Source organism: Botryllus schlosseri, chromosome 13, assembly GCF_051294905.1.
Source record: "Botryllus schlosseri isolate E-star chromosome 13, Bs_hap1, whole genome shotgun sequence".
NCBI classification, from domain to species: domain Eukaryota; kingdom Metazoa; phylum Chordata; class Ascidiacea; order Stolidobranchia; family Styelidae; genus Botryllus; species Botryllus schlosseri.
In genome coordinates, this window is record NC_137248.1 from 15,380,707 (window position 1) to 15,398,266 (window position 17,560).

Below are 17,560 nucleotides of genomic sequence, written 5' to 3' on the forward strand. Positions count from 1 at the left end.
TTCTTCGAAAATTTACAGCATGTATAATTTTTATTTTGAACATTAATCATGGCATAATAATATACATTCACTACATCCAATGCGGTCGGTGCCCCGAATATTTGAATGACTTTTTTACATCGGAATCAAAAGCGCATAAGTATAGGCTACAACACACGCGCGTCCACGTCGTCCAAATATCATATGATCGACCGAAAATACCATCGCTCCATCAAATATGCCGGACCAGATGTGTGGAACAGTATCCCTCCGGCCATCCGACAGTCGACGTGCATGTCCATATTCAAGTCGAAATACAAGCAATTACTACTAAATGAATACTAGTCCATCCTCAAGATTACCGGACCACGACTGACCTATCGATATCGCCTTCCATGACATGCCACCCCATTTTTGTTCCTTGCTTTTTTCCATACGATCTTCTTTACTTTTCATTCAGTGTGCATGCTTCCTCTTTACATCGCCTAGGCCAAGGTGGGTGTCCGATTCCATAGACTACTCCAAGTCGCTTCGACACCTTCCTATCTTTTCATTGTATCGCTTTCGCGGTGTATGGAACTGATAAAATTGCTAATAAACCAATGATGATGATGACTGATGAGCGATGACTGATGAGCTTATCGCAGATTATTCACTTCGGGCGGGTTCATTCTTATTAATTACTTCGTTGAAAACTCCTGCAACCCCATGGTCTCGGGCTATTCTAGTGTATCTATGATACTGTATTCTCATAATCAAGACACGTACGTAGAGACACTAAATCTAGCGAATTTTTTTTTGGTTTGAATCCATCTGCCCGAAAACATTCCACTATTTATTAATGTTACGAATATTCTCTGAAAATTATGGAACGGCATTGCCCCATTCGCCCCTGACTACGTCCATGCGGTGAACATCAGTTGTATTAGAACGTCGCTTTGTCTTGCTAATATTCATGCTCGAATATGTGTGCGCCTAAATGCCTGTAGACGGCGACGCGGGCCTCATCATCACGTAAGACCAAAAACTGTCGACGGGCCGTATATTGCCCGCCCCTGGTATACATGTACCGTCAACAGCAATTGGCTACGGGTTCGAGTCCGACCAAGGTCGACTTCAGAATCCGTTCCTAAACGTCGGGGACAGACTTGGACAACTAGATATTTCTCTCTAGATCAGTGTTTCTCAATCTTTTTGTGTCCGCGGACCCCCTTTAGACCCTCACGGACCCCTGCAGAACCCAAAGTTTTTGTTTAAATTCTGTCCAATTTTGTTGCAACCGTTAAGTTATAAACAACAACAAAATGACCTTTCTTCATAATAATATGATACTATTATTATAAAAATTGGGTAGACTTATAATATTTCAAGGCAACTTTCTGCAGCTGCATTTCCTTAATACATGGTCTGATTTTCAAATTCACCAGTTTTCTTTGCCGGTATTAGAGATTTCAGAATTTTTGAAAAGTGTCCGTTTTTCGGGATCTCAAAATATGGTAACTTTAGGTTAAGATGCTGTCAGCGTTGTGTGTCTTGGAGTTAAACCAATACGGGGCTTGCCTTGAAACTCCGCACCTTCAATATAATATGAACGAATGCCGAACATCCATTTCCACAAATGTATTGGCGAATGTATTAAAAACGGGCAACGCTTCCACTGACACCTTTGAGTATGATGTCAACATACATGGCAATGGCACCGAAGTAGGGAAACAGATTTTTTTTAATGAACACATAACGTCCAGTCTAATCATTTCTATCTAGCAACTCATCTTAAAGCTATTCTTGGATAGGATTTATCCATAGTACCGGAGTAAATGGATTTTTGAAAACATTTCGAAGTCACCTGTCACACTGATCGACCTTACTACCCCAACTGCTATTTTTTCCATATTGGCTACCCTAACAAAACATCTCTACAGCAATATGTTTGTATCATTAGGCTATTGGCAATTAACAGGAGTTGCCACTGTAGAATATTCCATCTAAGACGGCCATTATGTTGATGTGAGTCATGAAGCTTTTGCCGTAAGGAAGGAGAAACTGCCTCATGATTTCCTTAACATAAAAATATAAAAATTAGGTTATCAAACATTTTACGAATTTAGATGTTTCCTGATCCCCTGAAAATGCTTCGCGCACCCCGGTTGAGAACCACTGCTCTAGATAATAGATAATTCTAGTTGTATAATTTCACTAAATTCAAACGAAATGCCAGTAATCTAGTTCTAATCTACTTTGTGAAATCTTTCTATGCTCTAATTCTAATTCTAATAATCCATCTAATTTATTGTTCTACTGAAAATTCTTCTTTGTCCGCGGTGTTTTGCAACAAGTTAACAAGAATATTGCGCTCGCGCAGGGAAATCCAGTGTTAAGCTGCCATCGTATCACTTATACACAGTACAGTCATAGCATTTATTCTGACGAATATTAACCATTCTGAAATAGTGGTCTGTAGTCTTCGAACAACCTTCTAGTTTCGATCACACACAGAACAGCAGCTAAGAAAAAGAGATGGTTAGCACAGGCTTATTCACTTTCAGGCCCTTAACCACATCAAGAAAAAAGAGGAATTTGCGGCAGAACTAACCAAGGAAATTACATTAGAACAGTGATTCCCAACCGCGGCCCTGAGGGCCGCGTACGCCCCCCACAAAAATATTGAGAAATCGATTTATAAGGAAAAAATTATATTTATAAAATACTCTTGCTTGGCTTGGAGTCTGGAGTTTTCAATTAGGATTGCAGGAAAGTTGTGAGTAGACTGCTAAGATTACGTCATTGCTGTTTCAATGCAATGTGCCCTAACTTTCCAGTTGAACGGGCAGTACCTATAGATATAGATATAGGTATAGGTATTGACAGGACTTTAACTGCCGCACCCCAAGCCCCCCAATTGGGGGAGCGAGCTCGAAGGGGGCCCGAAATTATTTAGTGAATTGGCATAAATTATAGAGTATTTCATGAAATTTTATGCAACTTTTTGAAAGATTTGTCGCGCTGCGCGCGATTTCAAGTTTCCAAGTACCTTAATTATTGGGTACTCTTCGACCAAGATAAAATACGCAAGATTTATAGAAGTGGGCATATCGGCGTTGGCCATTACCGCGCCACAACGCACAAAGACAGATAAAGTTTGAGGCCATGTAACATGCGACTCCAAGAAGTGTGCCAGAACGATCGGCAGCGAGAAAACCCTGGCCTACAAGGACTGCCCTTACGCTGACCGAAAACTTCGTTATGCATATTCAAAATACATATAGGTATAATTGACCATAGGCGCCTAAATGACTGGCGCCAAATGTTCCTGTCTTGGCAATTTGAACGTCACGAGACAAGTAGGCTACCATCCCGCAGGGAAGAATTATATGCCAGTGAAGAACTACCAATTTAAAATCGTGTGCATCTTTTAGTTTAGTATGTTTGGGCGATTCTATATTTCTTGATATAGCAGACTGGAGGTCACGAAATAACAAATACCATCATGTAACGAAGTCGTACCAACGGGTCCGCCCGTCCGAATATGTTTAATTATTATTTACGGGCCCTACAGTTTCCAAGACACCTCACCCAGCTCTACCGGTAAATCTGATTACGTGAGCAGAGAGGACAAGTAATTGACAGCAATATATATGCAATTCCTTAATGACCTATTTTATTTTGAATTATCGAAAATTTTCGCGCTCCACCCTGGCTCACTACACGGGGATCCTGATTTCGTGGTAGAAGCGAACAACGGCACGGGGGTCGGTTTATCACCCTATGGGAGCTCAAGACCCAAGTGTTTTGGGGGGCCTGACGAAGTGCTGTTTCGTTCCTGCCAACGGGTATACGCCCGAAGATGTTTAATTATTATTGAGTGGCCCTACCTTTTCAAACACAACTCACTCGGCTCAACCGGTCAATCTGATCACGTGAGCACAGAGAGGATGAAAATTGATACCAATATATATGCAATTCCCGATTATATTGACCGATTCAATCATAAATTATAGAAATTTCTCGCGCTTCGCACGATTAGTCGAGAGAAGCTGCCTAAAACGGACACGCAATTTAGATGATAAATAGCGGTAAACAGCCATCTAGCCTGAGGGGGTCTCGGGGCTTCGAAGTTCTGAGAGAAACCTTTTTTTTTGGGGGGGGGGGCGGACGAAGTGCTGTTACGGCCCTTGGTATTGATAACTAATTTACGGATAGATGTGCAACAAGTGACTCACGATTGAATACGCCGATATGCGTACTGCTTGGTCGGCAAAAAGCAGCATAATTGGTAGTCCTATAGCTCGCGACCCAAGCGTCCGAATAATTTGATATGTCGGTGTTTATCGAAAGCAAGTGTCGCACTGATTCCAAAAATGCGAATTGAAATCTCGCCAGGGCAATAACACTACTCCGAAATAGCCAGCGAAGGTTGATTGTTCTGAACAACGGGAGCGCGGCAACACAATGGCCAATGGCGTCAAGCGAATGATCGGAACAATGCCAATTTTCACATTTTGTGACTATTTTGGGTTCCTTTCACTGCCTTGGTATTCGTGCGGCCCCGGCCGTACTCTGAAATTCTAAATTCGGCCCTGCCACCGAAGAAGTTTGAACCACTGCATTAGAGGGTGTATAGTGGAAATATATTTAGCAACAGAGCGTGCTGCGAGCAGGGACTGTCTTGATGTTACAGGAAAAGAGAAAATCGTGTTCGTCATCTCAAGGCTGCTGCGCGAGAACACGTCGCAGGCATGAATGCAACATCAACTCCATCGGGAAGAGTTTTCTGGCATTCAGGTGAACTGTAGAGTGTGAAATGAACCATGATTCGTTTGAAGCCGTTAACCTTTGTCATACTTACGAGAATGGATTCTGATTTGTTATTAACTGAACTGTACTTATATTCTGCTATGTTCCTCTCACATTCGGAATTTCATTCAATTTCATAGTTTCTGCGAATTCAGTAATCCTAAATAATATATGTTCTAGAAAACAAACAGTGTTGCTCTAATTCTAATTCTAATTTAATTCGGAAAGGCTGAAGAAGTTCTAGTTTTTCAAGTCTGGTTGGATGTCTCGCTAGGCTCCACCTCGCCATCTGACCCGGATAAGCGGTGTCTGGTAGGCCTAGAAGTGTGTCCCCTGGACTTAACTCTTGTGCTACGTCCAAAGTACGGAGCATACTTTGAGCACAATTATTAGCAGTAATGCTGTCATAGTTTTCTGCATGCTTACTCCAATATCAACTTGAAGCCCTTTATATATCTAGTCTGATACTTCAGTAATAGTGACTATATTTTATAGATATGCCGGCTATGATACATTATGTTTCGTTTCTATCCCAATCTATTGGTATAGGCTACTGCGCACTGCGCATTGGTACTTGAATCAATTTGAAAATTGTGCAGCTTTGAAGTTTAAAATATGCTGGGCCTATCCCTAATCTTCATGCACCGTGAATCAAGTGTAATACGATCGTTTTTCTGATACCAGTCTGACCCGCTTCATTCCAGAATTCCAGCTCCTGGATTTCATCATCACTGCCGCGTGACAATCTACGGTTTGAAGATCAAGACAAATCGGCGAGGAAGGCGAATAATGAGATGAGCCCAACCGCGGACTTAATGTTTGTGATGAGAATTCCATGAAACTCCAATCACTATCGCTCTCTGCGTCACGGTGTTAGCAACAACGGATACTCTAAATAAATTGCAATAACCCTGTATCGTGATAAATTAAACTGATTTTCGATAATTTGGGCTGGCATGTCACGTTGATTTGGTTGTGAGTGATGAATTCACTCAGTTCCCTCCTTGCTATACGCTTAGTTAGACAGTCATCGCGCTAAAAGGAGATCACGTACACAAATTTGAGAGTGAGCTGCACCGGCCGCAAATTATATTTGTGTGTGTGGTACACCATCGTTATATTTGGTGATTATAAATTTACACAAAATTAGAAAGTTTGAGTGCACTTGACTTTACTCGAGTCTCTTTAACAATTTGCGGACCCGACTTATTGAACAACAACGTTGAAATGAGCATATGCGCATATACTTTGTTTTGCATTGTGTTATTCGCAGGATCTTGAAAGCGCAACTGTCGGAGAGAGAGATGATGATATTCTTTTGCGCCTGCGCCATCGAGATGCTTTGACGACGGAGTTGCGATACGGCTGTGAGGTCATCTAGTCTACGCTCCCGTTTTTTTTCTCCTCCATCCGTGATTGCTGAGCGCCTAGCTGGATAGCTGCGGTTACCAATTTTCGAGTCTCTGGTATGACCCGGCCGGGGAGCGAACCCACGACCTACCACTCGAGAAGCCGGACATTACGCTATCTCGCTCGGTAGTTACATGTATCAAGTATGCATTCTTAATATCAATTCCGTTGACGTCAATCATTCATAAAATGATTGTTATTTCGGGCAAAGCTCACTAAAAATTCACTAACGCATTGAGTCTTACACTTTTTTAGACACGCCCCCCATGATGATAGTATAAAATTTCCTCCCGCCCATTTATCGTCATATAAAAATATTGAAAAGAGCAACCAGAAGTTTGCCACCTAATGCATAGTTCGATGCAAAGGAAGGTACATAATTTAAACGATTTTGGTGTCTATAATCTCTTCTATTTTCTGCCGTGCGCATGACTCAAACGTACCCGACCATAAGCAAAATGAAAAACCAATGGCGCGGGCCGCACGTCATTCAAACTTGGCCATTCTTAACGGAAAAACAATTTGACTTTTTGAGTCGCAGGTGTGCAGCAAGAGAATACTTCAACTGATTACTTTTATCTGGCATAAAATGCGTTTCTTGTGAGTGGCATTCTACAAAATATGTCCTGAATGAGTTAGTGGCTACCTCGACGTTCTAAGCCACTTGGATGCAAATCTTTGCTTCTTAGATTCAAAAGGCATATTACATGACACATGATAGGCTTACCATATTTTGAAAATGCAAAAAGAGGACACTTTTTCAGAAATTTGCAAGATACAAAACCGGAGTAAAATTCTCAAAAACCGGTGAATTTTTCCCACTTTGCGGTCGGTTGACTAAAAAAAAAAGAAAAAAAAAGGTCATTACTTCTGCTCAGAGCTCAAAATACCGTTTTTCTCTCCGCATTGCCAGATGGATGACTAAAAAAAAGGTCATCTTTTCGCTCAGAGCTAAATTCACCGTTTTTCACTCCGAAATATCCGTCGGACCGTCACTTCTGTGCTAATTTGCGGCATATCAGACCTATATTTTCAAAAAAGAGGACAAAATCTCAAAAAAGAGGACAAAAGGGCGTCCTCCGAGGACACTTTCAAAAAAGTCAAAAAAGAGGACAAATCCTCTTAAAAGAGGACGTATGGTAAGCCTAACATATGACATATGACATGACCGCCTATAGAAATATCCTAACCCTCCGTAACTCTGTGTCTTTTTACGCACTCTGCACAGATGCTTGACAAACACACCATAAAAGCATCAGCTAATACATGCACGCATTCACCAGCTGCGGTTTAAACTTGGAAGTTTCAGCACAAATTACACTCATTTAAAGTTAATTAAATTTATTTATCTCGGGCGACTTCAACCCGTTCAGACGCTCTCACGCCCCCCAACGGGGGCAAGCCCCTCAGTTTGAGAACCACTGCTATTACGGAAAGCTGAAACTTTTCTAATATTGGAGTTTTTTTTAGTTGGCAGGGTGCATGCAAGTTTGGTGATGATTAGGGCAAGTTTTTGCAGCTTTTGCAACTTTTTTTTACAGCTTACAACAGCTTCCTATATACTCAGAATATATGTGCAATGATGTTCTAAGCTGTTTGGAGGGATTTTATAGAGCAACTTTTTGCTGCTTTTCTTTATTTTCTATACCAATTTTCACTGCAACTGTTATCAAATATTGCGTCAAAATGTAAAGCAGTGATTTAGAAACATGCTCACTAAATAATTTCTAGCGGTTCTATTCTAGGATTGCCATACGTCTGGAATTTCCCGGACATGTCCGGAATTTCACTGTTTAAACTAGCATCCGGGAGGAATTTCTAAAGTATGCCAAATGTCCGGAATTTTGACGTAGGCTCATAATTTTTTCGTAAATCAGCATAAAAACAATATTTCTTGAGAATATTTATGCTGATGCATGATATTTTTCTTCGCGCCGCGCGCGATTCACTATCACATTTATTGATTTTAATATGGAGACTACCACCCTCGCAAAAACTGCCATAAAATATAAATAAAACAACCTTCATTGACTGGAATAAGCCTAATTGCAATCGCAATTATAGGAGAACGGTATATTCCTAGAGATCGTTAGGGCCGTTTAAATGCTTTATTGAAAGATAGTGGTTCCAAAGGGGGGGAGGGGGTCGTTTGCCTTTATTCTGGGGTTTGCGAATATGTTGAGCGTAATCAGCTTCCGAAATAGCCCGTGAGTAAGTTTGGGCAAAGGTGCTGACTTCTTCTAGTAATCAGCTCGTCAAATTAGAATCTGGGTCACGGAACTTTTTCAAATTGGAAACCACTGGACATGGGGCGTTTATAAAGCTTCATGGTGTGCACCGGCATAAGGCTAATAAACAATCTTATCGGTAGGACATGAACATGACTTAACGATGTGCAATTACGCTCCCTGTATTTTCGAACTCATCATCCTCCACCAGTTCTACCGCCAACTCTGATCATATAGGTGGAGAGTAGTACCCATATAGTAAAATATGGAACGAACAATATTATTGACAGAATTCATTCAAATAATTTAACGACCAGACGCATATAGAAAACAGATTCATATAGCAAGAACCCCCCCCCCCCCCCCAGAAGTTCCATCGATGACCCTATAGTGTGGGCCCAAAATCATTGTTTATTTGGGCGGGAAGGGGCTGAAAACATGTGCTTTCGGTCCCGGTTACACAACACACAGCCACATACTCCTGAACTGGATCGTGACCACCAGTGGTCTATAAGCAAAGCTTTGCTAGTGTGACGTCATAACTCATTTTGAAATCCACTAGTGGGCGCTAAAGAGTGTCCGGAATTTGGGTGGCTGAAATATGCTAACCCTATTCTATTCTCTTTGATTTTCATAACCAAGAGTTATATTATGTGTTTGCTGCATCTCACTGTGTTATCTATGACACAATGGCTTGCAAGCAAGAAGTTCAACTATACTCCTGTCAAGCACGACCATGTCCGAACAATATGTAAATAGATCGCTTCAGCAATTCTGTCGTTTAAATTTGCGATAGTTTCCCATTTCACGGACGGCCAGGCGAGACCGCCGAATATTACATTTTCAATGAGTCACGTTATTCAGGCTATTGATTTTGTTAAATTCGCCAGGAATGAGTTTTCCGCAACACCTTGGGACAAGTTTGCAGACCTAGGGGGTTTGGGGTAAGTTATCGACTTGTTTTAGGGGGAGGGGGTCATCGCTATGCTGTTTGGATTTTTTGGGGAAAATTATTCCAGCATTGCGTAATTTCCTTGCTGTGTACCGGGTAAAATATCATTTTTGGCGGTCACGCCAGAATGTCCATGAAATATCAAAGTAACAAATTTGACAGCTCTGCAGGAACTAGGTTATACAACAGAACCTTTCGAGTATCTCATACCCTACTAATTCAACAAAAATTAAAAATGTTACTTTTTTCGGCAACTTTTGTTAAAATTAAACTAAACTTTATCGCGATTTTAGTCCAACAAAAACTTGCCCAAGTGATGATTTTTCATCGCTGCCAGCACCATGCAGGGACTTGTCCGAAGTTTAAGTTGAAGGAATTTCAACCAAAGATGTTACACTGACGTGTAAAATGTTAATAAATGAAGGAAAAAAAGTTCATAGTGCAGAACCTACCAAGGTTCATTTGCAAACGCGAACCTCTAGATTTCTGAGGCCCAAACACGGGACGCCAACGTGAACCTCATGTTCACACCATCTCTAGTATATATATACACCATTCCCACTTTGCAATCAATTTATGACAGTAACAAATAATATTTACCGAGTATACATCCTAGAACTTGCCCATTTTACGTTTGAGAAGGCTACGTGCGGCCGTTGCATTCAATAATTTATCCAATTTCATACGTTACTGGTGATCTCAATGACTAAATAAAAATAAAATTCTCATACCCCAAAATGGAATGAAGACAATGCGAAGAATGTGAAATTGATTAGAATTGTCCATAGCGCAAACATCTTGATCGTATGCGTTACGAGTTTGTGGATTTAATTAGTATAATTACTGAGATTACAGAAGAATGGTCCGCGGACATGATAACATGCAACCCTTCAGCCTGCGACAATTGGGCATGCAGCACTTCAGCATGTAGGTAAATTTGGGGTTAGGGTCTTGTATGGTTTAGTTCAGTGGTTCCAACCGTGAGCTATATGGCCCCCAGCAGCAAGTTTGGCATTGTGAGGCAACAGTGTTTTCTGGCTTTTTCTTCTTAGCTTCAGTCTCGTTTTTCAAGACAGAATTGTTGCGTCACAATGCAAAACTAGATCACAATGCAAAATTCGAAGCTGGTTTTGAGGGGTTCCAGGGCCATGAACTGAATAAAATTAGTGTTTTCGTAATCAGTGCAGCGGAAGCTTTTCATCGATACCCGTTTTATCGAATTTAGCGCTCGGCAAGTCGGTCAAAAATGGCCGTAAATGTGCCTTTGGTCAAATGGAAAGTATGACGTATCCCAAATGCAGTGAGCCGTTCAGTCACACTGTGTCTACTTCTCCTCACCATATAGAACAATATGGTCTAAGGCAGTGGTTCTCAACCTTTTTCGACTCATCGCCCCTTTTTATAGCTCCACACCGATCATCGCCCCCCAAATATTGGGAACGGAAAAATGACCATACAAACTGGGTTCACCGGCGAGTTGACTAATAAAAAAAGGTCAAATTTTCGGCTCGAACTCGAAATTACACTTTTACAGCTAAATTTTCGTGAGTTGACTAAAAAAAGGTCATTTTTCCGACATGACTCCCATCAGGATCGTAACAGCACTTCGTCAGCCCCACCCCCACCCAAAAAAAAGTTGTCTTTGCCACCCATATCGTGATAAACCAAACCCCAGACCCCCGTATTTCACCGTCAGCGTATTTCGCCTAAACGCGCGAAGCACGAGAAATTTCAATAATTCATGTTTTAGTCGGTCAATATGGACGAGAATTGCATATATATTGAAATCAATTTTTTATCCTCTCTGATCTCACGTAATCAGATTTACCGGTACAGCTGAACGTGGTGTGTTGAAAAAGTAGGACCCTTAAATAATAATTAAACATCTTCGGGTGGACCCGTTGTTATATTGACTTCGGTACATGATGCTTTTTCGTGACCTCCTATATCTGCTATGTCAAAAGATACGGAAATCGCCAAAACGTACCAAAATGAAAGACACACATGGTTTCAAATTGGTATTTCTTTACTGGCAAATAATTTTTCCTTGTGGAGATTGCATTTGTCCTGTAGGGCTCAGATCAGCAGGACAGGAACATTCGACGCCAGCCATTAAGGCGCCTATGGACAATTAATCATAAATGTATTGTATATAGATCGGAGTTTTCGCTCAGAACAAGGGCATTCCTTTTCGGCCAAGGTCTTCTCGCTGCTGATCATCCTGGCACACTTCTTGGAGTCGCATGTTACATGGCCTATAACTTCATATGCCTTGTTGCGTAGTGGCGCACTAATGGCCGACGCTGAAGTCTCCATTTCCATAAATTATGCGAATTTTTGTTGGGGGAAGGGTACCCCAAAATCTAGATATATGACGATATAAAATCGAGTGCATGAATTTCTAAAAAAATACTCCAAAATTTATGTTAATTCACGAAATAGTTTAAGGCCCCCATCGAGTTCGGCCGCCCAATTGGGTGTTGAGGGTGCAGTAGTTACGGCCCTGACTTAAATATAGCCGTTTTAACGCGCTATCGGCCCCTATTGCCCCTTCCGTGTTTTCGCCCCCTTCGTCCGTTTTCGCCCCCCTATCGCCCCCTTTGGTATTTTCGCCCCCCTAGATCACTAAATCGCCCCCTTGGGGGCGATATCGCCCACGTTGGGAACCACTGGTCTAAGGCATTGCTTAAAGCTATTTGCAATAATCAATACTTTCATTGACAGTGGCATTCAATAAAAGGACAGATATTTCAGCAGGGAGATGCGGTATCGTAGTGATTAATTTATTTGCAATTGACTAGGACAGGGGTTCTCAACTTCGCTTGTATAATGGGCCGCATTTTAACGGCAAAAGACGCTGCGGGCCGCAGAAAATTATTAACATGTGTTTGTGGGCTACTAGCGAATTTAGGCTACTGTAGCCTATTTGCCAGTCGTATAAGGGCATTAAGTACATTTTTATGCATTCTAAAGCATTATCGCACAGGGCTCGTAGGTTTGCAGTTGCTGTTTTTTGTGAGAATATGTATCTTCCAGCGGCGCAAGTAAATCACTTCATGGGGCGTACATTGCATTCGTTGACAAGTCGGTATATGCACCTTCAAACCCTTCCACCAGAGAACCGAACTCATCACGTTTTCCCTGCCAATATCCCCAGTAATTCCTCTGCAAATATGTAGGGCTGGGCACAATTATTCGAGTACTCGAATCTGAATCGAGTATTAATTTTCATGATTCGAGTCGAGTAGTAAAAGAAGATTTTTTCGAGTACTTGAATTATACGTTCTATCGCAACTGAAAGTTGATTTCCTGACGAGAATTATAGTTTTGATACTATTTTCCACTGAAACCTTGATTGGCCGTCTCGCAGCATACCAGACACACTACAAATCTACGAACGTTACAGGAAATAACACATTTCCGAAGTCAACATTGTCAACAAGCGCAATGAAATCGGTATGGTCGACAAAATACCAAGGTGGCTTTAATGTGACGGATAGCAGGCATTATGTTCTTTGTGGTGCATAAAAGGTGAAAATTTGAACATTGACATAATCATTCTGTTGTGACGTCATAATGAGTGATACTCGAATACCGGACTCGACTCGAAGCGTAATACATGATTCAGAATCGAATCACTAAGGTACTCGATTTTGCCCAGCCCTGCAAATATGTCTACTCTGATAAAATGCCCCAAGAAAATTAGCTGTGGAGTCGGTGGATTCGTCAAATGCTAGGCTAACGTAGTCCACGCGGTAACGTGTTTCAGAACATGCGATAAAAGATTGACTGACATTGCTGTTACTATTTTGGCCACGGTTGAATCAGACAACTGTCTAGCTTCGAAATTTGTCAGGTAATGTTGTTCTGGCTGCTAAGTTATGGAAACCGAAAATATTCGCACGATACGTTACGGTTTTATTACACCTTCTCTAACAGATTTTTTGGGTTTAGCTATATTCCAAGCAATTTTGAACGATGTTTCTGTAATTAACGTCGTCGGCAATTTTACCGATGCCTCGAAATATGGATTGCTGGGCTTGACACCTAGCTAGCGACGCTTTGTTCTAAGATCAGGCGATATGCATAACTCCAGAAGAAACTGCCGTGCATGGTATCATTTCAAACTTATACGCTTCGTTACGACTAGTGTTCTTCGACAAATAAGACACACCGGTTTTCCAGTTATATCAGAGAAAACAAATTCATTGTTCCAGGCTAAGTTATACTAACCAGATTTTCACCGTTTAATTGCCTTTGTTCGTGTTTCTGTTCAAACCATTCGCGGTGACTAAAACACTGTAAAGGTGTACTACGCAGTTGGATTCTCTTGAAACAGAGTCCAGCCAAACACCGATTCAAAACAATAACAATCTATCAGGGTAGTAACTCGAGTCTCGATTTCATGATGGCTCGACTTGACTGAAGTCATTTTTTCAAAATACGGAAATCACTCGACTTGACTCGAGTCAATCTGTGTATTGACTCGAGTCATTGTTCATGACTCGAACCAAGTCATATGACGTGACACTCAGACGGCCAAACTCGACATTTCATTGTAATTTCTAAGAATAGTACGGTAACCATGCACACTATTGGGATTTCGTCTATTGGTACTGGTATTTGAAATGGACTCGGACTCCACCCGCTGCTCGCTAGACTTGTACTCGGACTTAACTCGGTGGTGAATTAAAAATGACTTGACTGGACTCGGGTCAAAACTATGAAAGTGATATTGACTTATGACTCGGAGCCTTGTGAAGTGATTACAACCCTGAAATCTAAGCTCGAGCATATATCAAGAAACCAGAACACATCGAAGAATGAGTAATCAAACGAAACAGAGACAGTGCGATAAAAGAGCAAATTAGCTAAATTATTATGTAACAATACTGTGTAAGTAGCAACTGCTTTCATAGTGAAATATGTCGCGGGCCGCAAAATAAACGTCTGTGGGCCGCGGGTTGAGAACCCCTGGACAATAGGAGTTGGTCAGTTGTGATGAGCTTTCTGGGCACAAAAACTGCTTGATCGATGAAACGGAAAAACAGCCTAATAAATTATCCAGTGGTGTAGCCATGATCCCTTTATATCAAATATGGGTTGGGTGCAAGTTATAGTTTTTTACCCAGATTCGTAATCCCCTCATCCATCATTGCACGGCCCATCTCGTTATCATTCTACCTAAATTGCTAGTGTTGCGATCTAAATATTTGAATTCTTGTGGTTGCTAGAGCAAATATTTCACATCTTTGAATATAGTTAGTTGCATAAGACTAGTCCTTTGTAAATTGACCATATAAAGTTATCGTATGATGTCATCCTGAAGGTATTTACCCCATATGTATTGTTCTTGTTAGTACAACTGCTACACAGCAGTCAACAGTACTATATGCCAATGTGTATTACCTACTCGTTCTGCACACAGCAAAGGTTTTCGCACAAATAATTCAAATTTCTCAATTTCTTTTTTCTCGGCTGTTACGTGTATGCTCTGCTGCGGAAAGATGCATTCGCGACTCTCGAATATCGATTTATCACGATTCAGCAGGCATTGTAACTAATTTTAATAAAAATATCTACGATGACAAACATTCGTGCATTAGGTGTACTCTAAATAATCTATTTTAGTTCAGTTCTATTCCGCTGGGGCTGGACGTTACGATCATCACGTACATATATTGTATATATTGGATTTGTAAAAGCGGGCGAATTTCAACGTTGTTGTTGTTTATTTAACAAAAAATATATCGGTTATCGCCTGACGGCCTTTTGCACCACGTTCATTGAGCATAGTACACAAATAAGTGAGGTAACACGAAATAATGATCATTAGCACAATAAAGTAGAATCAATCCGGTGAGATATGGCGATTACAGAATAACACAAATTGATGCACGTACGAACATAACAGAATAGAATAACATAAATAAATTACAGACTACAGTTATAAATAGCGGTTGCAAGATAACACAAATTCAACGATATTCATATACGAGAATCAGTGAGCAAATCATCAATACAGAAATTCACTTTTAATTGAACACATTTGTCAATAAGAAATGAACGATGAAAGTCATCTTTGGGGCACCTAATTAAGAAATGATCCACAGTTTCGGGGTAGCAGCAGCAACAGCACGCAGGAGAGTCTACCATTCCAAGTTTAAACAAATGGCCATTTAATAGACAATGACCTCATTGCAATGAAGGATTACATTGTCATAAAGGCGATTACCATAACCAGAATTTCAACGTAGATGTGTGTGAGCGTGTCGGTGCTCTATTCTTGATGCGATGACTAGTTCTCGCCACAGTGCCTTTATAAAGTAACCCCTTTGCGAATTCACTTGATCCGCATGGTTTTATAAATGAAATCACGTATCCATGGATATGGGATGGTTTTTAATGCACTTATTTTAAGCAATTGTGTACAAACCATTCACATTGTACTTAACACACTCAAGTCCTGATCTTTAATTGCTTTAATTATACTACCAAGTCCATATTGCGCATGCCACGTTGTATAGCAGGGGTGGGTAACTTATCTGGTCGGTGGAAAAATGAAGTTCCTGGTTGGTCGGATTACAGAATAAATACAAAATATTCGGGTATTAATCCACATATCCAAGGAATAGATCGTATTTAATGTAAACTTTCGGTTTGAAGCATAGGGACCAACAACGGCATTTAATGAATTTATGAACCTAATTTACTTCAATAGCTGTTGAAGTATAACAGACGTATGTGGTCGATCAAAGTTGTCCACAAGTTCATTGAAATCTGGCTGCCTTTCAAATGTAGAAACCCTTGATAAAGACAGCACGTGAACATCAGTTAGATTGAAACGCAGCCTTGTCTTGTTAATGTTCATAGTCGTAAATTTTTGCTCGCAAATGTATGAATTGTAGTCGCGAACAGAACAAGTATAGTTTCATGACCATCTTTCTCAGGTTGGCAAACTTGGATTCATACTGTGACGCATAGAAATTGTCAATACTTTCAGATTAGAATTTCTCTTTCACGGTAGGAACTATATGCGGGCCACTCAAAATCCCTTCACGGCCGTATGTTCCCCGCCTCTGTTGAATAGAATCGTCAAGGCTTCATTCGAACCTATTTAGAATCGGTAAATTTTCGTCTCATTGGATGGACGGTAGTCCATGAGTGACGTATTGAAAGATTACGTACAATTGTTGCTTCTGGCACATTATTTTTATACATATCAAATGACAAACTCACCAACACGTAGCTGTAAGCAATTCATCTTCGTTTATGTCACACAAAAACCACATACTAATGAACAGACCCCTGTTCACAATTACCTAATTCGAATGATACTAGTTGGGTGCACTGGCCCAAGATCTGAATCAAATCAGGATGTGTGTAATGAATTGTAAACATGTGTCTCGTATCGAAACAAAGATATTTTCTTGCCTGTTCACGATCTGTGTTACATTTCTTCTAGCACTACACATAGCGATTTGTAAGCATAACCGTATGATTGGTTTACGTATATTTGAATCGTTGATTGTCGAATACGTTCATTTGACGTGCTTCCAACTTTTCTATGTATACACTATACATGTTACGTATATGTGGCAGTATTGATATTACTCGAGTCACGTTTTCTGAATGAATTGGCCTCACTTGGATCTGCCTCGACGAATGAAAAATATGAAATGACTCCTGACTAGAAGACAAGATTTAGAGTCATTAAACCAAATCAAACAAACAATTATGCTGCTTCGTAAAAGCACATGACCAATACTAATAATTATTTTACTCGATTTCATTTCTGTTCGATTTAACAATCTGGTTTCTATTTCCATCAGCACAGACAAAACAGCCTCTACATTCTCTTTAATGCAGTCATAATGACTTTGAATGACACTATTGCAGACCTGGGCAAAGCGCGGCCCGCGAAGCTTTTCTGTGCGGCCCGCGAAAGGTTGCTTGGAATTCAAAACATAAAACTTTCTTTTCGAATGACTACAACCATAGGCTGTATCAGGTGAACAGGAAATTCGTCTACTTTGAAGTCTGTTCAACAATATACCACGATTACGCTGCCTGCGTACCTGGCGTGCGTAATCCATATTCAAAATAAAGGCAATGTGGCAAAGTGTAAGTAGCAATTAAAGTCACAAGAAATCACTCTTTCTATAAATATATTTTCAAACCTTGTTGTTGTTGTTGT